At 50.8% G+C, this 21,985-nt stretch overlaps 1 protein-coding gene across 3 annotated transcripts in view; it reads left to right on the forward strand.

Annotated features, from left to right (window-relative positions):
• The window catches only part of OSBPL1A (oxysterol binding protein like 1A), a 1,891,697-nt gene that overhangs the window by 761,399 nt on the left and 1,108,313 nt on the right, over positions 1 to 21,985 (forward strand). For 2 of the 3 annotated variants that reach the window (XM_078687413.1, XM_078687414.1), the window contains exon 1: positions 15,128 to 15,315. The exons of the other annotated variant lie outside the window; for it this stretch is intronic. The gene's annotated coding sequence lies outside the window, so the exon portion shown is untranslated. Of the gene's footprint in view, positions 1 to 15,127; positions 15,316 to 21,985 lie in introns of those variants that run through there. 3 annotated transcript variants of the gene reach the window in all.

The raw sequence follows: 21,985 nt of genomic DNA on the forward strand, positions 1-21,985 counted from the left end.
TGCGGTACTGATCACAGGAGGGGGTACTGGGGCTTGATAGGTCCAGTATACTGGCCCCTTGTAGCAGAAGCAAGAGTATGCTGTTCCTAAAAGAAAAGGGGGCAGGGCGACAGGGTACCCGGTGTCCACAAGGGCAAAGGGTGGAAGTGGAGTAGCTCCAATTAGGAGCAAGAGCTCTCACACACCCCAGGAGGTGTCCTGCTTCATCATCGGGCAGCTCCTCGTTGGGCTGGCGCTGCAATGCCCTACAGAGGTTCTCTCTTTTTGCCGATGTGTAGTTTGAAAAGTAGTGGGGCAAATGTGTAAAGAGTAGATGTCCGGACACTGGTAGGTCCTGCACCAAAAAGAAATCCAATATGAGTTCTGATCTCACCAATTTGGAAGCACCCTGGACGTCACTCCCTTGTAGGTGATTCCAGAAGGTATATACATTATTTTCCCTTTCACAAAGGACTATCACACGAGTCCAAACCATAGGGGATGGCACCTTAGAGACACATACCCACACCGTCCCTACTAGAGTAGACAAGACTCTCCTGCTCCTGATGAAATACTAACATCCCCTGGACGATAAAAGCCCCCCCCCCCTTTTTCCCTCTAGGAACTGCATACTCTTGTTTCTGCTATAGCTGTTGTACGGGGCAGAAAAACTTACACAGAGGAACAATCGTGAAGCATTTAAACAGCATCAAAACAATTGAAGAAATCCACATGGCACTCAAGAAATCCGACGCCAATTTATAAAAAGGAGTGAAAAAGATCCACCGGAGATATTAATTTTACAAGCAGTAATAAATCAAAGCAATTAAACTCAAACACGAACAAGCCTTGGCAAAATCAATGAATTTGACGTAAACCTTTTCAAAGAAAACTTGGGTAAGTGTCAGTGCAGTCGATAAGAAATATATATGTGGGGTGACCAACTCCAGCAGGGGGGCAGCAAGGTCCTCAAGAACAGTTATCTTCACAGAAAATGCAGTCCTTCAGAAGTTACAGGCACTTTCTCTGCATTGCAATGGATTCCTATGGAGTGGTTCCTGATGCAAGGGATGAAGGATGATGAAGATGCTCCAAAGATTCTGTGGCTGTTACATGGTCAACACGGGTCTTCCAGCAGGGATTCCTCAGTCCACAAAGATGGTGAGGGGGTTCTGGTTGCAGGGTTGACGTCCAACGAGGTCCTCTCCTATCTGGACAAAGTTCATTCGTCACTGGACTACTAGTTGCTCGGCGTTGCAGTCACAGGCCAATACTCCTGGGTCAATAACTTTCCTTCTGAGGGTACCAGCAACTCTCCGACAGCATTCCTGGGTTCAGCAAACTTGGGTCCAACTCTGTGGTCCTGTGTGCTGCCCGGCAGCGGTGGTGGCAACCTGAAGCCTCCAGTCTATGAACTTGTCCAAGAAGGCTTCTTCAGTTGTGCTTCTGTCTGACGAACAGGAGGCCAGTCAGCTGGCCCTTTGAGTCTCTTGGCTTGAATGGACTCTGGCGACCGCTTCTCTTTGAGCAGGGCATGGCAAGCACAGTCCCTCTCTTTGCTATCTACCAGGTCTAGCAGGTGCAGTCTTCGACGGTGCAGCCTCTCTTTGCTGGTCCTTCGGTGCAGCAAGGCAGTCCTTCTTTAGTACATCTTCCAAGTCAGTCAAGATCTGAGGTCTGGGTACTAGGTGTGCCCCTTTTATGCTCACAGTGCCCTCAGGGCAGGAGTCAGTAGTTAGCCAATGGACTACTAGGTCCCTCCCACCTGTTGACCACTTCCTGTAGAGTGTGGCATTTAGCTATCACAGAATGCATCATTCTGCCCACTCCCAGAATGGTGAGACCCCCTCTCGGTGTTCAGACCTCACTAGCTCACCCTCAGGGTATGGCTTCCTCAGGGCTGGGGAAAATGGTTTTGCAACTGGTTGCCCCTCTCTGCCCATCGTGCAAGGTTGTCTGCCTAAAGAATGGGGCAGCTCTCCTCCCTAGTGTGCCACATTTGCCCTTCAACTGCATCTTTTCCTTTGAAGTCTGCCTTTTGGGGCAAACACCTTAGTGGTTTCCTGCAGTAACACCTGCCTGCCTTTCAATCTCTTATTTTTCTCCTTCCCGAGTTTCTTTGGCATTTCTCTCCAGGAGGACAGAAAGTTGTCTTGTGGAACAGTGTTCCCCGAAAGGACAAATGTTTTTAAGGCATTAAAGTGCTAAAGCTGCACAGTGCAACAAGTTACATTAATGTTACCTTTAAATACAAGTCGGGCTTAATGTAATGAGGGCTTTGACACCTTGGAATTCCCACTTGGTTCACACTGTTCAGGAGTTAGCACAGCTGAGGAGTCCGCGTGTAATACTGCCCTCGCCAATTGGGTACCCAAGTTTTTCCACAGTAAAAACTGTAGTTTTATGTGTTTACGATCAGGGCATGTAAAGTACATGTCCAGCCTGTATCATATGTCACACCCTTCTCATAGGACTTGGTGTATGCCTGCCAGAGGGGTGATGTACAGGGGAAGTGATGGCTTTTCCATTGCTTTCAATGGCAAAGCCAGGCTAGCAGTGCACAACTACTCCACCAGTCTGCAGGGGCGTACTGGGAAACTCATTGTACTTGGGGAACCTCCAGAGTGGCACAGCCAGTGCTGCAAGTCCTGAGGTACCCCTCTAACTTGCATGCCCTGGGTACCAGGGTACCATATACCAGGGACTTACAGGTAAGTTAGCCATTTCCAATTGTGTACAGACAATTCAACATATTCTTTAGGGTGAGGGCACTGGCACTGGGGACTGGTTAGAAGGCTTCAGTGCACTCTGAGTTGAAGAGCCAACAGCACCAGTCAGAAAACTTGGAGGTGACCATACAAAAAAAGGCAATTTCTTACAAACAGTAATTACAGTACGCGGCCTCCAGAACCAACTGTTGTCCTTAACTGTAGTGGAATCCTGTAAACTGTGACTCCTAGTCGATACTGAGCACTGGACATAGCTCTCTTCACCCCCTTGTGAGTTCATTCAACTTTGCTAAGCTTGGGTGGATTACTCTAGCTATTTTTCGAGTTTGGTATTGCTATGGGTCTGAGCAGTGTTGGGGCCATTGTATCAAAGTCATGTAACACTCGCCAAGCCTGTGGGCAGGTACTCAGATTACAGTAAACTAATACTCTGATAAAGTTCCATTTGACATTAACAACCGGTACAGAGGGCCACCACAGTGTATCAAGTGACTCTGGAATCACTTTTTTCTTATAGGATGGCTGACTGAATTCTGAGACATCATACCCAGAATTCATTAGCACCCTTAAATAACATTTTACTTAGAGTCCAAAGTTAGCTAAATTAACCCTTAGCATTTAAACTCAATAGCACTGTTTTGCCTCAAGTCTCTGGCTAAGAAGGGGCTAGAGAGTTCAGGTTTTTTTTGCTGGTTCTCGTGTCTGACTTATCTGAAAGAGACACGTTAGTATTAGATTCCTTACCTTAGAATATCCCCAGGCGTCCGACTGGATCCGGAAATTTTTGCGTAGCAGTACCCTTGCACGTCGGTAGGTGTCGTCTGCGGCTCCGCGTCCGTCGTGGGCGCCGTGATGACGTCGTCCGAGTACTTAGACGCCGCCTCCGTGTGCTGACGTCAGTTCTTCTTTTTTCCGCGCCAGCAAGCGCAGATCTGGAAAAAGCAGTACCCCTAGTCAATTTTGACTAACCTTTATTGATCGATTTTGATCATTTCTCGAAGTCTTTCGACTCCGATCAGTGCCGTAGGGATGCCCGGCTTTAAGCACTGCGAGGATTGCGACCGCCTGATGTCGGTCACGGATCCTCACCACCTGTGCCTAACTTGTCTAGGCGTCGATCACGACGACAAGGCCTGCTCCGACTGCCGGGCCCTCTCTTCGAAAGCCAGGCGGGAGCGGTCCCGCAGGCGACTCGAACTCCGGCAGTCGGTTCCGCGACGCGAGAGGTCTCGGTCCCTTGGGAGGTCGAGGGACAGGTCGCGGGCTCGGAGCCACCACAGCTCCGAGTGTAGGCCGCACTACTCCGGGTCGAAGTCGTCGTCAGGTAAGAAGCACAAGAAGTCCAAGCGGCGTCATCGCTCTTCGGACTCCCCCCGACGCTCGCGCGATGCGGCCGGGGGTTCGGTTGACACCACCCACGCGGCTCCGTCGGAGTCGCGGGCGCCGCGTTCAGCCCCACACCCTCCGGTCCCTGGGCTCAACGCGACGCCGGAGGAGGTCGAGCGCTTCCTCATGGCCATGAGGAAACTCTCTCCTCCGACGGGCTCCGCGGCGCCTTCGGGCCCAGCGGACCCGTCTGGGACCCCTAGCGGGTCGGGGTCGGTCCAGACGCCGTCGGGTGCTGCGGTCCCGACGCCGTCGGGTGCTGCGGCCCCGACGCCGCCGACGCCTTCGGGCCCGGCGCCGCAGGTTCCCCTTGTCCCGACGCCGCCGGCGCCTTCGGGCCCGGCGCCGAGGGGTTCAGTTGTTCCAGCGCCGCCGGCGCCTTCGGGCCCGACGCCACAGGACGCCGCTGGACCTCCTTCGGGTTCTGGTTCGTCGCCGGTGGACCTTACGACCTCCCTGGCGTCGGACCCGGAGGTGTCGCCTGGGGACGGCGCCGTCCCCGGTTCCACCTTCGTTCCTGTTCAGGCGCCGGTACGGCCCCGATGGGCGCCGCTCCAGACGTCGTTTGGGGAGTTTCACTTCTATGAACAGGCCCCATTGGTTGAGAACCCTGAGTTTCAGGAGATGGGTGATGAAGAGGACTGGGAGGGGTCTGAGGACCCTCTGACCAGAGAGTGTCAGTCTCATGAGGACTGGGCGAGAGACCTTGGGGAGGCCAGTGGCCTGGACACCTCTCCAGACACTGGTTTTGTCTCCCCTCCTACCGTGGCTTCGGAGGAGGGGTTAAGCTACAGCGTGGTGCTGATGAGGGCTGCCAAGGCCTTGGGCCTTGAGCTCCCCGTCGCGGCCGTGAGGACTAATCTCCTCACTGAGGTCCTTAAACCGCAGTCAAGCTCGGCCGAGCCTCTGCTGCCCTTTAATGAGGCCTTGACCGACGTTCTTCTGGGCTCTTGGTCCAAGCCCGCTACGGGTTCGCCCGTAGATAGGAACGTGGCCAGACGCCACCGCCCAGCCCCGGGCGACCCATGTTTCCTGTCCACCCACCCCACCCCCGAGAGCCTGGTCATCCAGGCCTCCAATTCCCAGACCGCGTTCCCGTCGGCCCCGCCGGACAGGGAATCCAAGAGGTATGAGCAGTATGGTAAAAAGATCTTCTCATCCCTTAGTCTGGGTCTGCGGTATTCCAACACCGCATGCCTCTTGGGCCGTTACACCCACTCTCTGTGGGATACGGTCGCGGAAGTGCTGCCAGAGTAGAGTGTCCATTGGAGGTACGGGCCAAACTCGGCCAAGACCTTGTGGAGGGCCGGGATGCAGCCAAATATTCCATCCGGTGTGGGCTGGATACCACCGACTCGCTAGGTAGAGCGATGGCAACGACGGTGGCGGTCAGACGCCACGCCTGGCTGAGGTCTGCCAACTTTTCGGCAGATGTCCAGAACACATTGATGGACATGCCGTTCGATGGCCGTCGCCTCTTTGGCGACAAAGCAGACCATGCGCTTGAGCGCTTTAAGGACTCCAGGGCTACGGCCAAGTCCTTGGGCCTCTCGGCCCCGCGCCAGCAATCGGCTGCTTATCATTCCTTTCGTGGCCACGGAAGGGGTGTGCCCACACGTGCTGCCAGCCACGCTCCGCAGGGTAATATCCAACGCGGTGGCGGCCGTGGAAACCGCCGTCCTGGCGGTCGGGGACAACGGCGAGGTCAGTCCACACCTTCCCCTGCAGCATCCGCCTCAAAACCCTCCTAGTCCGTGCTTTCAGGCCCATGTGACGCCAGTGGGGGGCAGGGTTCACCATCACCACCTCCACTGGCGCACCGTCACTTCGGACAGGTGGGTGCTGCAGATCGTCCGAAGGGGCTACTCCCTCCCCTTCGAGGCGACTCCTCCAGCCATGCCACCGCAGAACCACCGTGTATCGGGGGATCATTTGCGACTTCTGCAGGAGGAAGTTACGGCCCTCTTGGCCAAGGGGGCCATCAAGCGCGTTCCTGGGCCAGAAGTAGGGTGTGGTTGCTACTCCCACTACTTTCTGGTACCCAAGAAGGGCAAAGGGGGCCTGCGCCCTATCTTGGACCTACGGAACGTCAACGGCTTCCTCCGGAAGGAGAAGTTCAAGATGCTGACACTGGCTCAGGTCCTAGCTGCCCTGGACCCAGGAGACTGGATGGTAGCGTTGGACTTGTAGGACGCTTATTTCCACATCCCCGTCCTGCCGGCCCACCGCCGCTACCTGCGGTTCACGGTTGGCCACGAGCACTTTCAGTATACCGTGCTCCCCTTCGGCCTTACCAGCGCCCCACGGGTGTTCACAAAGGTGATGGCGGTGGTCGCAGCTCATCTGCGCAGGTTAGGGGTTTCAGTCTTCCCCTACCTCGGCGACTGGTTGTTGAAGGCGGGCTCGCCCCAGACAGTCGTCAGCCACCTCCAGACTACGGCAGATCTCCGGCATCGGCTGGGGTTCTCAATCAATGTGCCGAAGTCACACCTGTGCCCCTCTCAGAAGCTCATTTTCATCAGAGCGGTTCTCGACTCGGCGCAGTTTCGGGTTTATCCACCCGAGCAGCGGGTCCGGGATATTCAGGCTCTGATTCCCATCTTTCAGCCGTTATCCCGGGTCTCGGTCAGGTTGACGCTGCGGCTTCTGGGGCTGATGGCCTCCTGCATCCTACTGGTGCATCACGCCAGGTGGTGGATGCGGGCTCTGCAGTGGGACCTGAAGTTTCAGTGGGCCCAGCATCAGGGCAACCTATCCGACCACGTCCTGATCTCGGAGAGCACTGCGAGACAGCTGCAGTGGTGGCTCGCGGACCGCGATTGGGTCAGCGGCAGATCCCTCTCCCTTCCCCAACCGGAGCACGTAGTTGTGACGGATGCGTCCCTCCAGGGCTGGGGAGGCCACATGGGAGAGGCGGAGATCAGAGGCCTCTGGTCTCCGGCGGAGGCCCGGCTCCACATCAACCTGTTGGAGTTATGGGCGATTCGTCTAGCGCTGAAGGCATTCCTCCCCTCTGTCAGGGGGAGTGTAGTGCAGGTGTTCACGGACAACACCACCGCCATGTGGTACTGCAACAAACAGGGCGGGGTGGGGTCGTGGACCCTCTGCCAGGAGGCTCTGCGCCTCTGGCAATGACTGGAACACCAGGGCGTGACCCTGGTGGCTCAACACCTGGCATTTTCTCTGAACGCCAGGGCGGACGAGCTCAGCCGTCGGTGCATGATGAATCATGAATGGCGTCTGAACTCGGACGTGGCGCAAGGCCTCTTTCAGCGATGGGGAGAGCCTTGGTTAGATCTATTCGCCACCGACGAGAACGCGCAATGTCATCAGTTCTGCGCGTTGGAATTTCCAAGGCGGCACTCGCTCGTAGACGCTTTTCGTCACGAGTGGAGTTGCGGTCTACTGTACGCCTTTCCGCCTATACCACTTCTGCCCAGAGTGCTGAAGCAGATCAAGCGCGACTGGGACCAAGTCATCCTTGTGGCTCCGGACTGGGCACGAAGGTACTGGTATCCAGAGCTACTCAGTATGTCAGTCGATCCCCCGGTTCGTCTGCCTCTCAGGAGGACCTTCTGTCGCAGCAGCAGGGGACGGTCCTGTCACAGAGGAGTCCAGGAGGATCTTAGATCGGGGAGGATCAGTGGCAGTCATCCTCCTCGATCTGAGCGCTGCATTTGACACCGTTAATCACGACATTCTCCTGCAGCGTCTCCTGGACACCGGAATATCTGACAAAGCCTTGGAGTGGTTTAGGTCCTACCTGAATGATAGATCCTTTCAGGTTTACGAGGGCAATGTCATCTCTACCAGCAAGCCGCTAGGATGTGGAGTCCCACAGGGATCATCGTTGAGCCCGACGTTATTTAACTTCTATATGAGGCCACTGGCTGAGATCGTCCGGCCGTATGGTATTAAGATCATTACCTACGCGGACGATACTCAGCTGGTGGTCTCTCTGGCACAGGAAGGGGGCCCCGTAGCGGGTGCGGAGCTTGCAGGCTGCCTGGAGACGGTCAAGAGATGGATGACCAAGTCTTGTCTCAAACTCAACGGAGACAAGACTGAGCTTATGCTCTTAGGCCGTCTCGCACCATCCTCCATTGACACGCTCTGGCCACCCTGCCTAGGACCTGCCCCGGCACCTAAAGATACCATTAAGAGCCTTGGTATCTGGCTGGATAGGTCCTTGTCATTTGACCAGCAGGCTATAAAACTGTCTGCCATCTGTTTCGGCATCCTCAGAGTCATCAGAAAGATCCTCCCTCTACTCCCCTTCGAAGCTAGAAAGATTGTGGTTCTGGGTCTGATCCAATCAAGTTTAGACTTCGGGAACGCTCTATAACTGGGAGCCCCTGATTTCACTCTGCGCAAGCTACAGGTGATACAAAACTGCGCCGCTCGGACTCTTTTACAAATCCCCTGCAGGTCCTCAGTAAAGTCCGAACTAAGGAGACTGCACTGGCTCCCCGTTAGGGATAGAGTCAATTTTAAATCACTCTGTATTGCACATCAGGCCTTTTGGTCCTCAGGCCCAGTTATCAACTTCCCTCTCATTACACAATATCATCCGGCCAGACAGTTGCGCTCAACCGATGCCAACTTGGCTATCGTTCCAAAAATAAAGAAATCAAGATCGGGAGGCCGCTCTTTTTCCTATAACGTGGCCAAGCTGTGGAATGCTCTCCCCCAGCATTTAAGGTCCAACCCCGATCTTAATTACTTCCGCAAACAGCTGAAAACGCTTTTGTTTACCAATCAGTAGTTGGGTAGATCACCTTCTCCCCAGCAATCCAAACCTCAGTTGGTAATTCGTAGCGCTTGGACACCTCAGGGCAGCTATGTGCGCTCTATAAAATTCAATTCATTCATTCATTCATTCACCCGAACCTGTCCAGTCTCCACCTCCATGCTTGGAGATTGAGCGGCGACAGTTGAGGCCATTTGACTTGCCTCCTGAAGTCTGTAACGTCATTCTGGCAGCCAGGCGTCCCTCCACAAAGTCGGTATACACCTGCAGGTGGAACAGATTTGTGGCATGGTGCACAGCAAAGGCTGTGGATCCTCTTGCTGCCCCTCTTTCTGAGGTTCTTCTCTTCCTTCTTTCTCTTGCCCAGCAGGGCTCTGCTCTGGGCACTATCAAGGGCTACCTTTCTGCCCTTTCGGCCTTTCTGAGGCTGCCTGATCAACCTTCTTTGTTCAAGTCCCCTATTGTAAATAGATTTCTAAAGGGCATCACTCACACGTTTCCTCCTGTTCCGTTTGTGATGCCTCAGTGGGACTTGAACCTGGTTCTTATGTTTCTGATGTGCGCTCCCTTTGAGCCACTTCACAACTGTCCTCTTCGCCTTCTGACCTTGAAGACTGCTTTCCTGGTTGCCATCACCTCTGCCAGGAGAGTGAGTGAGCTCCAGGCCCTTTCTTGTACTCCACCTTTCCTTTCTGTCCATCTGGACAAAGTGGTGCTGCATACCAAACCATCTTTCCTGCCCAAGGTTGTCACGGCCTTCCACATCGGGCAGTCTATCACCTTGCCAACCTTCTTCCCACCACCGCATCCCTCTAAAGAGGAAGAGCGGCTCCACCGTCTGGACCCAAAACGTGCGCTCTCATTCTATTTGGATCGCACACGCCAGTTCCGGGTGGATGACCAACTCTTTGTTTGTTACGTGGGCGCTAAGAAGGGGAAAGCGGTGCACAAGAGGACCATCTCCCGGTGGATCATCTTGTGTATCCAGGCATGCTACTCCTTGGCTAGAAAGGAGCCCCCTGTTGGATTACGGGCTCATTCCACCCGAGCCACGGCAACTACAACTGCCCTGGGCCGGGGTGTGCCCTTACAGGATATCTGTCAGGCAGCTACATGGGCATCGCTGCACACGTTTGCAAGACACTACTGCCTGGACAGTCAAGTCCGAATGGATGGCTTCTTTGGCCGTTCCGTCCTCCAGGACTTTCTGGTGTGATTATTGGTTCGCAAACCCACCGCCGGGGTTGGTATTGCTGGGGTATCTATTCTAAGGTAAGGAATCTAATACTAACGTGTCTCTTTCAGATGCACAAGTTACTACTTGTGTAACGATATATCTGTAAGAGACATTAGTTAGTATTAGATTCCTTACCGACCCACCCATCCTCCCCGTTCTGCGAACCAATATCTAGGGTTAGGGTTGTCCCCTTTCAGGGCCCTAGTTTCAATGGCACCAGTGTTGGTTTTTTAACATGGCTCTGCGTTTCTGGCGCGGAAAAGCTGTGTCTAAGAACTGACGTCAGCACGCGGAGGCGGCATCTAAGTACTCGGACGACGTCATCACGGCGCCGACGACGGACGCGGAGCCGCAGACGACGCCTACCGACGCGCAAGGGTACTGCTACGCAAAAATTTCCGGATCCAGTCTGATGCCTGGGGATATTCTAAGGGAAGGAATCTAATACTAACTAATGTCTCTTACAGATATATCGTTACACAAGTAGTAACTTGTGCATTTGGTCGTGTGTGCTTTGAAGCCCTTTTCTATGAACAAATGAGAACACTTACTGGGCTTTGTTCTGATAGTTCAGCCCTCACCACCTCCTTGTTTAAGCTTTATACTACTCTCCTCCTCTACTCTGAGTAAGTCAAGAGCTGTGAAGATTTACTTGGTGATACATTTTAAGTTCAATATTATTGTGGGTTCAGGGCACCAATGATTTGACTCTGGTTGTAACATTTGGAGTCCAATGTCCTCTGACCTCTCTGGGACCCTAGGAACAAGGTCTCACACGTGTACACATGTATATGTGCATTTTTCTAAGCATGTCCAACTTAGAAGGAATTTATTGGTGCTAGAGATAGTGGAACCTGCTCAAACAGATAACTAAACAGAACTGCTAAGAAACTATTGATTTTTATATTTTTGGGGGCTTGCAGTGGACATTGTTCATTTTCCATGTGTTAGGTCATGTCATCATAGACTTAGTTGCACTTGGGCTGAAGTTTGGGTGGTTTATTTTTTATGGTATATGGATGACGTGATATTTTGACCTGATTCCTGGAGCAGAAACTATAGATAGCAAGAAATGCAGCTATAGTGCAGAATACAAACCCGTACTAGATGATCGATGCATTGTACAAAGATGCTGATTTGTGAAGTGATTAGTGAAAAAAATACAAGATATAGACCTGCTACGTTGTATGATTTCATGAGACAGAGACATACAGTTTAGTTATACTGTGCATCTTTAGGTATTCTCTTTCTCAAATTGATAAGACGGCTCAAAAGTTTAGCTTTCTGATTCTGGTCAACTGAAAATATTTTAGAAAAAACACACAACACAGAACCACTCTTGCTTTGGGATTAGTTACGTTTTTTAATCAATGGGCTCAGTGACGCACATTATAAGGATTTTAAAAGCCTCACTGAACTCGAGACCACCTAGAGGAACAAAATGAAGGCCAGGCTTCTGTATAGTGTCATTGCTGAAAGGCAATTGCAAACCCTAGGTGTTCAGACAGTATGTTATTCCTTATCATACATCGCCACACTTTTACCCTTTCCCCAAAAAGCCTAAAACCTTGCCCTCATGCTCCTTTGCATGAACCACTTTTTATTTGTTATTTATTTAGGAGTTTTATATAGCGATGGCCAGACCTGAAGGTATCGGAGCACTTTACAATTGTCAAGTGGCAGTCAAGTACAAAGAGTAGTCAAAGTAAACAAAGTGATTTGAGACGGGTCAATTGTTCGGCATATGTCAGGTAGCAGTTGAGTACAAAGATTAGTAGTAGTAAACATAATTTATCGTGACAGGTCTTGTATACAGGGGGACATAGGTGTGGATCCTGAGTTAGATGTTGTAGGTGTTGTTCTTATCGCAGTGACTGGATACTCAGGTGGGCACACTTCCGTTTGGTGGGTCCGCTATCATTTCGTGAGAGTTAGATTGAGGAAGAGGACTTTGAGCTGGCTTTTGAATTTTTTTTAAGGAAAGGTTAGTCCTGATATGTACTGGCATGGAATTCAAAATTCTGGGTGCATTTCCAGAGAATGAGCGTGATAAGGTTTTTTGTTTGCGGGTTTTCAGGGGGATGAGAAGTAGAGTGTTGGTGCTTCTGAGATTTCTTGTCTGCCCAGCTCTGTTGAGTTTGGAGGCCAGATTGGTAGGTTTGCCAGTATGCAGAGCTTTGTGGGTGAGACAGGCAGTTCTGAAGTTAGCACGCATTTCTATTGGGAGCCAATTTAGCTCTCTGAGAGTTGGGGAGATGTGTTCAAATTTCTTTACTCCGCTCACCATTCTGACTGTTGCATTAAGGGTTGATCTGAGAGGAGCAAGGTGTGATTTTGCCCTGCCTGTGAGGGTGGCGTTCCTGTAATCTAATCTGGATAGCACAAGGGATTGCGTGACTTGCTTAAGGTCTTTTGTAGGGATGAAGGGTTTGATTTTGTTGAGTAGTTTTCAGTTGAAGAAAGCACACCTTGCAGTGTTTTTGATGTGTTTGACCATGTCAAGGTTAGGGTCCAGAGTGATTCCCAGTGATTTCATGGAGTCGGCTGGGGTGGGAGTGCAGTTGAGAGCATCCATAAACTTTAACCATTCTGTGATTCAGGGGTCTGCTCTTTGTTGGCTATGAGGAGGATTTCCGTTTTATCCTGGTTGAGTTTCAGATGGTTTTGCTATAGCCATTGTTGGATGTCTATTAGGGTGTCATTAAGTCTTTGCATGTCAGCAGAGATGGAGGTTTCTAGGTAGATCTGGGTGTCGTCCGCATAGAGGTGGAAGGGTGTGTTGGCTTTATTGAGTATGGTGGTGAGTGACTCCATGTAGATGTTGAACAGTGCAGGGGAGAGAACTGATCCTTGGGGAACGCCTCTGCCTATGGGGCATAGGTCAGACGTGAAGTTGTTTTATTTTTATTCTTTGTGTGCTGTTTTGCAGGAAAGAGGTGAACCACTGTAGTACCACCCCTTCTGCTCCTGCCCTTTCACGGAGTACATTGATGAGTAGTTTGTGGTCAACCGCATCGAAGGCCGCCGATAGGTCCAGTAGTATGAGTAGACAGCTGCGGTCTTTGTCGAGTGAGTTGTAGACGTCATCAGTGACATTCAGGATAGCTGACTCTGTGCTGCAACCTTTTCTAAAGCCCGATTGGTGAGGGTCAAGAAGATCGTTGTTGTCCATGTGATGGGTAAGTTGACGGAGAACACATTTTTTATCAATTTGGCAAAGAATGGGAGATTGGAAACAGGCCTGAAGTTGTTGAGATGGTTTGGGTCAGCGCCCCCTTTTTTCAGTAGTGGTGTTACTTGGCCGATTTTGAGGCAGTCGGGCATGATTCCAGTTTTCAGGGAGCTATTTATAATCTTAGTCCAGAGTGGGACAAGGGAGAGTTTTCGTTTTTTGGCCAGTTAGTCAGGGAGGGGATCTTCAATGTGTGGTGAGGGCTTGATTCCAGTAGTCAATTCCATGATTTCAGTTTTGGAGATGGGTTTGAATGTTTTCCAGTTGTTGGAGGGTTGTCTGGGTGGGTTTTTACCTTCTTTATAGGGGGATTGACTTTTGTTGGGTGGGCGGAGGTGGTCCTTTAGTGAGAGTTCAATCTTTGATATTTTTTCATTAAAGAAAATGGCAAAGTTGTTACATAGGTCTTTGGAGGGCAGAATTGCAGAAGGGGTGGTTGGATGTTTGCTGTCTAATGATATTGAAGAGTTCTTTGGGGCGATTTTTAGCATTGTTTAGTGCATGCAGAAGAAGGTGGATTTTTCATTTTTGATGTGCATTTTGTATTTCCTACGTTCCTTTTTCAGTTGATCAAGGTGATTGTGGAAGGATTGTTGCCTGGTGGATGGTAGAGGAGGTGGCAATGAAGCGTTTTGTTGTCTGTCGTCTTAATGGTGGCGGTTAGGTATTCCAATGTGTTATATTTGAAGGAGTCTGTTTCTGTTATAGAGATGTTACTTTTGTGGATGATTGCGGTCCCCCCACCTCGCTGATTCTTTCTGTCTTTATTGATGATTGAGAACCAGGGGGTACAAGCATATTGAAGTTGGGGGGGTGGGGGGGGGGGCATTTGTTCAACTAGGTTTCTGTGATGAACGTGAAGTCTGTCGTGGATTAGGATTTTTTCTGCCAGTTCTGTTGTGTGTTTGTTCGCAGATCTGCAGTTTATGAGCATGCAGTTGGTCACCCTGTTGTGTTTCTCATTTGGTGGAGCCATGGGGATATTGGGGAGGGTCGCCTCTTTTTTGGACATTGCAGCGCTTTTTCTTCTGGGTCTATGCGGCTGGATTCTGAAGAGGATGTGTTCCATCTGGATCGTTGGGCCTTGTGGAGGTTTGCAAGTATGTTGAATAGATCTAATGGGAAATTAAACACATATTAATACAAATAGTAATTTATGGAGCCTAGGTCACTTTTAAAAACCAACTATAGTTAATAAAGTCTGGTAATATTCTAAGATTCCTTCTTTCATGTAATGAACTATATCCGTGTATAAAATAAACACCTTGTCATAATTGGCGCCTTCCAGATAATCTCAGAAAAATAATAAAACCGTTTTCTGGAGTGCTGAAAAGTTAGTTCTTTTTTCCTTGTTTAAATATCAGTTGTTATTCTGCTCCGTGTCCTGCCCTTTGTATGGTCTGCTGTCTCTGGCAGTTGGCACTGCCAGGTCACAATTCAACTGTAATTACTTATCACACAGTTGACCAGCTGCGTCGTTTTCCTATTACAGGTGACTGGTGAGGACACTATTAGTCTGTAATATGGAAACTAGAGACCGGGTTTTATAAAGATTGCCGACTAAGGCCACGTGTATTATACTGGAATAAACACATTTTTAAGTATAATTTACATTAGCATTTATGACAATGTTGTTAAACTGCGAACCACATGTATCAAATATCACAACTGCACGTGTAGTGATAGAAATAATTGGGTGGGAAATCGTGTGGCCCAATTAAATTCCGATTCCTGTGGCGAAGGGTAAGCTGACTCAAGTGTCCAATCGGGGACTGGCTTACATCTTCCGATTTCCGGAGCAGTAATAAGTGTGGTACCTTGCTGTGCACTGATGGTGCAGCTCCCCAGATAGGATTCTGCTGATGCCGACAAACGGCAGCGAAGGAGAAACACAGATGGGATTTGTACAGCAGCGCACAGGGCTGGCTGAGGGAGTGGAAACGGCACAGGGCGCAGAGATGTTGCTGTAACGCGGAGGAAACGAAATAAAATCAGCGGAAAGGTAGATATGTTCGCTTTGATCTCATGGGAAGGACGCAGTAGAGGGCGGGCGTCTGTGGAAGTGTAACATTAGCATTCTGGACGAGTATTTAAAGCGAAAGTGTTAATGTAAACGGGCAGCCGGTTGAGGATAAGCCAGCCTGTGCGGTCATTGGTCTTATTATTTTTTACAACTGTCTAATGTGATAAAAAGCGCGCGGTGATGTGTATGCCGCTAGGGTACGTCAAGATTAAAAGTTCACAAGACCTGGTTAACATCCCCATCGGTTGCTTGGTATATCGACTAGTTAAAAAGTCTTTGTATTCTTTATGTGACACTGACGTACAATATTAAATATAAAATGTCTATTTTAAATTCCGAATCACGTGTTTTGTATTTTATGGTAGTCACTGTATCGGTGACTCAAGTCAAGTGAAATGTGTAGAAAGTGCGGTTCCAGCCGGAGAGCTGCCAGGACGTAGAGAAAACACTGCCTTTCTTTCTCCACGCTGTTCGTGTGTGTGGTAGGCAGAAAACATATTTCACAGAATTTGTCAGGGGGGCAATTCCCAGGTGCCCCCAGCCTGCTTCCCTCCATAGTACCCTTGGCTGAACTGAATATTCAGAAGAAACTCCACTGCTGCAGGTGCACTGATGCCAGGTGGGAAATCTTTTAAGACGCAGCTTTGCAGAGGGCACTTAATGCTAAACTTGCACATGCGCTGGCAGTGCATGCCCGACCTCACAGGCTTTAATTAACTCAGGTTGCAGCCAGTGGCATCGACATCAACGCTGCGCAGCCTTCTGCTCTCCGGGTAACTATTGCTGCAAGCAGGAATGTATTCGCGTTTCCAGTGAATCCTGACAGAGGTCACGGGGCCCATTTTGTAGACGGAGGGTGGTGGGGGGATTCTGATAATTCACCTGCTCTAAGACGTCACTGGCATGTCGCAAAAAAACTATTCTCGTGCACATTTGGGCTTTTAAACCAAATACTACTACCACCACGACCTTGCTAATAACGAACGTGTGCGTGGCTGCCTGTCTTTTCTATTGGCGACTTGCAAGTTAGTAAATCGTGGCTTTTCTGGGAGAAAGGTTGTAAACCTTGCTATGATATATATTGTCGAACAGCACCGTTGTCGCACTGGATGTAGAAGGCGGTAGAAAGAGAGGCCAAGCCGATTGCCAGACAATTGACGCTTAAAAATGCTGCTCGTTTCAACAGGGTCCTCCCACTATTAGGTATCTTCTGTGTGAACTTTTTACTTTGCTTCAGCTTGTTACTTAATAAACCTATAAGAACGAAGGACACACGACAACACTTTATATTTAATGATAAATATTAACACCACTGCGCTGCCTCAGCTGAGAATTTCTGCCAATACTGCCTTCGGCTTCACAGCGTCTGCTAGGTGTGCCCAGAAGAGCACAAGCATTGGCGAAACACGACAGATGTGTTTACTCCTTTAGTGTGCCACTCATAACGGCCGCAGATACCTTGGCTGCTGAAGTATCGATCTCACTACTGCTGGCAGGAACACCGAGAGGAACCATGCACTACGCATCGGTAGCCACTGAGATTTTGCCAATTGAAAAAGTCTGAGCCTGCCTTACATACCCTCTGGGTACGGCCTCTCGGGCAAGAGGTAATGCGTTTTGGTAATTAGAGTGCCTTGGCTCGTACCCTTTATGGGGTGCCGAAGTGCTTTTTCAGAGGGGTACCACAGAACACCTTCAGGGAGATTGTGGTTGCCAGAGTGCTTCATTTTTTTTTTTAAACAATTTTTATTGCAGAGTTCAGTACAAGTAATACAACATATTCGCAGTTATTGTGTCGCGGGATTGTAGGCCCTTAAGTTCCATCCGGTTGGCATGCACACAGCCTTATAACCCACATCCCGGAGGCCGGGCGGCGTTCCACTCTACAACAGCCTCCTTTAGATTTAGCTGGTTAGTGCAGTCAACCCAAGTGGTCTACCGCTCTCTACTTTTAACATTTTTCGCCCCCCCCCCCTCCCCAACACCCATTAAACGTGTATCGTGCCTGCTATCGTAACTGAGATGTGTCTCTCCTTCTCCACTCTCCGCCCCCTCCCCCCCTGGTGTCCGTACCTGTGCCTGGTGTCGGAATGTCTAACTGTGTTGGGAGTCTCAGGAGTCTTGAGTCGGTTATTGTGTTCATGTGTCTGGTGTAGGTGCTTGGCTTGGTGCCGCCTCCCCCAGGGTCCCTGGATCTACGTCCTCCCCCTCCCCTTCACTCTCCACTGCACAATCTCTGAGAGCTTGAACCAGGACTTCCCACGCCAGTGCCGCTTCCTGAGCTTTCTCATCTGGTCTACGCCGGGCCAGCTGGTACCTAATAGTGCTCTCCGCCGCAGCCCATTTCAGGAACTCATTCAGCCATCTCTGGTGTGTCGGCGCCGCCCTTGATTTCCATCCCCTGGTTAGCTCCCTTTTTGCAATAATCAAGCCCATGTCTATAAATTTATTCGATAATTTGTTTTTGCGTGTGTGTGGAAACCAGTGTAATATAGCAACCGCGCCGTCATAGTTCAGTTCTGTCTGTCGCCTCGTTCAGGGTGCCTCCCACCTCTCTCCAGTAGTCATGTAAATGTGGACAGTCCCTCAACATGTGTAACAAGTCTGCATGTAATTGCGCACATCTGGGGCATGCTGCGTTTTCTGCGCCAAAATACGTTGCTATTTTGTTCGGGGTGAGGTAGGCCCTATGAAGAATGTAAAGGTGTATCAATTGGAAGCGGGCGTTTCTGGTGCTGTTCCTGGCTCTCTGAACTAGTTGGGACCACGTTGTATCTGGGATTTCCTTCTGTAGGTCAGCCTCCCATTGGGTTTTGAGGCGCGTAAGAGGCTGCAGAGTTTCGGAATGCAGTCTGGAGTAAAGGCATGTAACTGCCTTGAACGTCCCTGCTGCCATCATCGTGTATTGGCAGGCTAATGCTGTCTTGGGTTCCAGCAGTCCCTCCCCCCAGTGTGCCTGGATAGCCCTCACCACGGCTGCATGGAGTAAATAGTCACCTCTTGGGATAGGTTCGGTGGTTTCTTCTTGTTTCCTCACTCTCCGTACTATCCGTTCTATTTCTCGCTTCTTTTCTTTTCCTGCACTTAAACTGATTATGTCCGCACTGGTCCTGTCCCGTCTGGACTACGGGAACGTCCTGTTCAATGGCATCCCTCAGTACAGCTTGCATAAGCTACAACTGGTTCAGAACCAGGCGGCTCGCCTTGCCTTTGGTCTCCCCAAATTTCACCATACCTCTCCCTTTTAAAGACCCTTCACTGGCTCCCTGTCCGGGAACGCGCCTTGTTTAAACTAGGCTGTATGGCTTTTCAGGCCAGGACTGGTCTGGCCCCCATCTTTATATCTTCAGCCATCAAAATCTACGTTCCCGGCAGAGACCTCCGTTCTTCGGCCCAACATCTTTTAGTAGTTCCTCGTTACAGGGAAAAAAAACAGGGCGGCACTAAATTTTCTACCCTCGCCCCTGCGTTCTGGAATTCCCTTCCCCTCCATCTTAGATCCCTCACCCAGTATTCTATTTTCCGCAAATCCCTAAAAACTTTTCTGTTCACCCAGGCCTTCCTGTCTTAAACCCTCTGTCCCCTGCCTCAGTTTATGCCCCAGCGATTGATCCCGCCATTTAGGCTGTCTGCTATCTTAGCGCCAAGAAACCGCTCAGGTGTATGTCGCGCTTTACAAATATTTTAAACTTAAACTTAAACTTGGGAGGTCGTACCGCTCTTGCAGGGTCTGGTAGGGTGTTGGTACTCCGTCGTCATAGAGGTCTCCTACCATTTGTAGTCCAGCCTCCTCCCAGAGTTGGAGTCTCGACCAGTCTCCACCATGTGGCAGCGCTGTTATCATGCCTATCGGGATTTCGGGCGCATACGGGTGGTCAGGGCCGGCACGCTTTTGCATGCGGTTCTAACATAGTCTCAGCGTCCGTGCCTCATGGGACAGCCCTCCAAGTACCAGCTTCTGTTGTAAGGTTATATAAGCTAGCACGTGGCGGGGGGTGCCGGTGTCCCTCTCCCGCTCCGGGCCCCGGTATACCCTCGCTACCTCTTGCGTGAAGAACTGTAGTTGCGCTGCCAGGTAATATAGCTCGAAGTCAGGGACTGCCAGTCCCCCCTCGTTCTTCGGGCGGGTCAGAGTCGCCAACGCTATTCTCCGCCTGCCCGTTCCCCACAGGAAGGACACCATCAAGGACTTTAGGCGTTTAAAGATCGCTCCTGGTATCCATATGGGAAGGGTCCGAAAGTAGTACAACAATCGTGGCAGGGCTATCATTTTGAGCAGTGATACCCGGCCGGTCACGGATAAAGGGAGGGTGGCCCAGAAGGACATGTTACCTTGCAGCGCTCGGATACAGCGGTCTATATTGCCATCCAGTAGATCTGCGGGCTCGTGGTAGATATATACCCCGAGGTAGTGCAGGCAGTCAGGCTCCCAGCGTAGCCCGGGACGGGCCAGGGAACACTTTTCCGCCTTTCGGATGGGGAAGAGGCAAGTTTTCGCCCAATTCACTTTTAAACCAGAGACGTCTCTGAAGCGCGCTAGCAGCTCCTCCGCACCTTCCACAGCCTCCTCGGCGTTTTCCAAGAACAACAGGAGGTCGTCTGCGTACAACGATATATAATGGTGGGTCCCTCCAACCGCCAATCCGCGTTAATACTCACCACTACTAGCCATCGCCGCTAAAGGCTCCACTGCAAGAGCAAACAATAGAGGAGAGAGTTCACATCCCTGTCTAGTTCCCCTGTGTACCTCATACCGATCGGATATCAAAGCTCCCACCCGCACTCTAGCACCCGCCGACGCATAGAGCACCTTAGTCCATTGTATGTAATCCTCGCCCAGGCCAAAACTTTGCATCACCTTGTATAAGTAACTCCACTCCAGGCTACCGAAGGCCTTTTCGATATCGACCGCCAATACCATGGGGGCTCTCGCGTTCGGTGGAGGATTCGCTATTAGCCGAAGCAGCCTGCGGATGTTGTGCGACGTGTTTCTGGTCGGAATGAATCCCGATTGGTCCCTATGGATTAGGTCTTGCATATGGGCCACCAGTCTAGTGGCTAGGATGGTGCTTAAGATTTTATAATCTGTTGTCAACATTGACAATGGTCGGTACGAAGCCGGGTCTGTGTTCTCCCTACGCGGTTTTAGTAGGGGAATCATAATCGCCTCGCGCATCGAGTGGGATAACTCACCCTTCTGTTTGGCTTCACTATATATTATTTGAAGTCTGGGGGCTAGTAGATCTATGTATTTCCTATAGAACTCGATGGGCAGTCCGTCCATTCCTGGTGTTTTATTGCGCGCCATTCCCTTTATGGCCCCTCTAATTTCTGTTAAGGTGATCGGGCCACCGATGGCATCAGTTTGTTCCTGTTCTAGGTGAGGAAGCTGTATCCCGGTCAGCAGGGCATCTATCGCCTCGTGTCGGTTCTCCAGGTCTCTGCTATACAGTCATTCATAGTATGCCCTAAAGCAATTCAATATGTCCGGTTGAGTGTTGTAGGCTTCGCCACTCGACCCTTTGAGGGACAGTATTGGGGTATTGCCCCTATTGGGATTGGCTAGCCAGGCTAGGAGCGTCCCCGTTTTATCCCCCTCAGCAAGAGTTTTGGTCAGGTATGTTTTGTAGTCAAAGCTGCGGAGGCGCTCCACCTCCACTGCTACCGCCTCTCGCGCAGCACATACCCTTTCCTGGAGTTCGGAGCGGTTGGGTCGTTCTCTTTCTGCTACTCTGTGTCCGCTCAGCTTTGTCTAAATCATCCATTAGTGTCCTACGCGCACCCGCGAATTTCCCTATACAGTGCCCCCTCACCACTACCTTTAGCGCGTCCCATTCCATAGCTCTGGAGGAAGCAGTACCCTCATTCTCCGCAAAGTATTGGGAGATCCTGTCCCCCAACGCTGCGCGGAACGGTGGGTCATCCAACGTATCAGGCCGAAGCCGCCACATCGGAATCCGTGTAACTTCGTTCATCCAGTCTAGTGTGAGGAGCAAGGGGTTGTGGTCCGATATCGTGCGTGTTAAATATTCGGTCCGGGCCACCATCGGTAGTACCGGCTGAGAGCATAGAAAGGCATCCAAGCGAACGTGGAGGTCGTGTATGCTGGAGTAGAAGGAGTAGTCCCTCTCCGTTGGATGTTGAACTCGCCATACATCTGTCAGGTCCCACTTCCCCTGCCAGTCTGACCTATGTTTCGCTAGTCTGTGTACTGGGGAGGTGTGCAGCGGTGGGTGCGATCTATCCAATGTGGTATCCGCAATAGAGTTGAAGTACCCTCCCATCAGCACTGGCCCGGTGAAATAGGAAGCCAATATTCTGGAAAGCCTAGTGTAATATGATGCCTGCTCTACGTTTGGTGCATAGATGCTGCAGAGTGCAATATGGCGACCCCTGAGTAAGCCCTCGACTGCTACAAATCTCCCTTCTGAGTCTACAGTGTGCCTAGTGACCTGGAATGGAACCCCTGCACGAATCCATACCAGCACTCCCCTAGCAAACGCTGAGTACTCGGTGCAGAACAGGTGCCCCCTCCAACGCCTTTGCAGTGCAACACCCTCTTTTTTAGTTAAATGGGTCTCTTGTAGGAAGGCTATGTGGACTCCTCTACGGACTAGGTAGGAGTGGATCTTGTGTCTCCTCGCCATTG

The sequence above is a fragment of the Lissotriton helveticus genome, chromosome 4_1, assembly GCF_964261635.1.
Source record: "Lissotriton helveticus chromosome 4_1, aLisHel1.1, whole genome shotgun sequence".
NCBI lineage: Eukaryota > Metazoa > Chordata > Amphibia > Caudata > Salamandridae > Lissotriton > Lissotriton helveticus.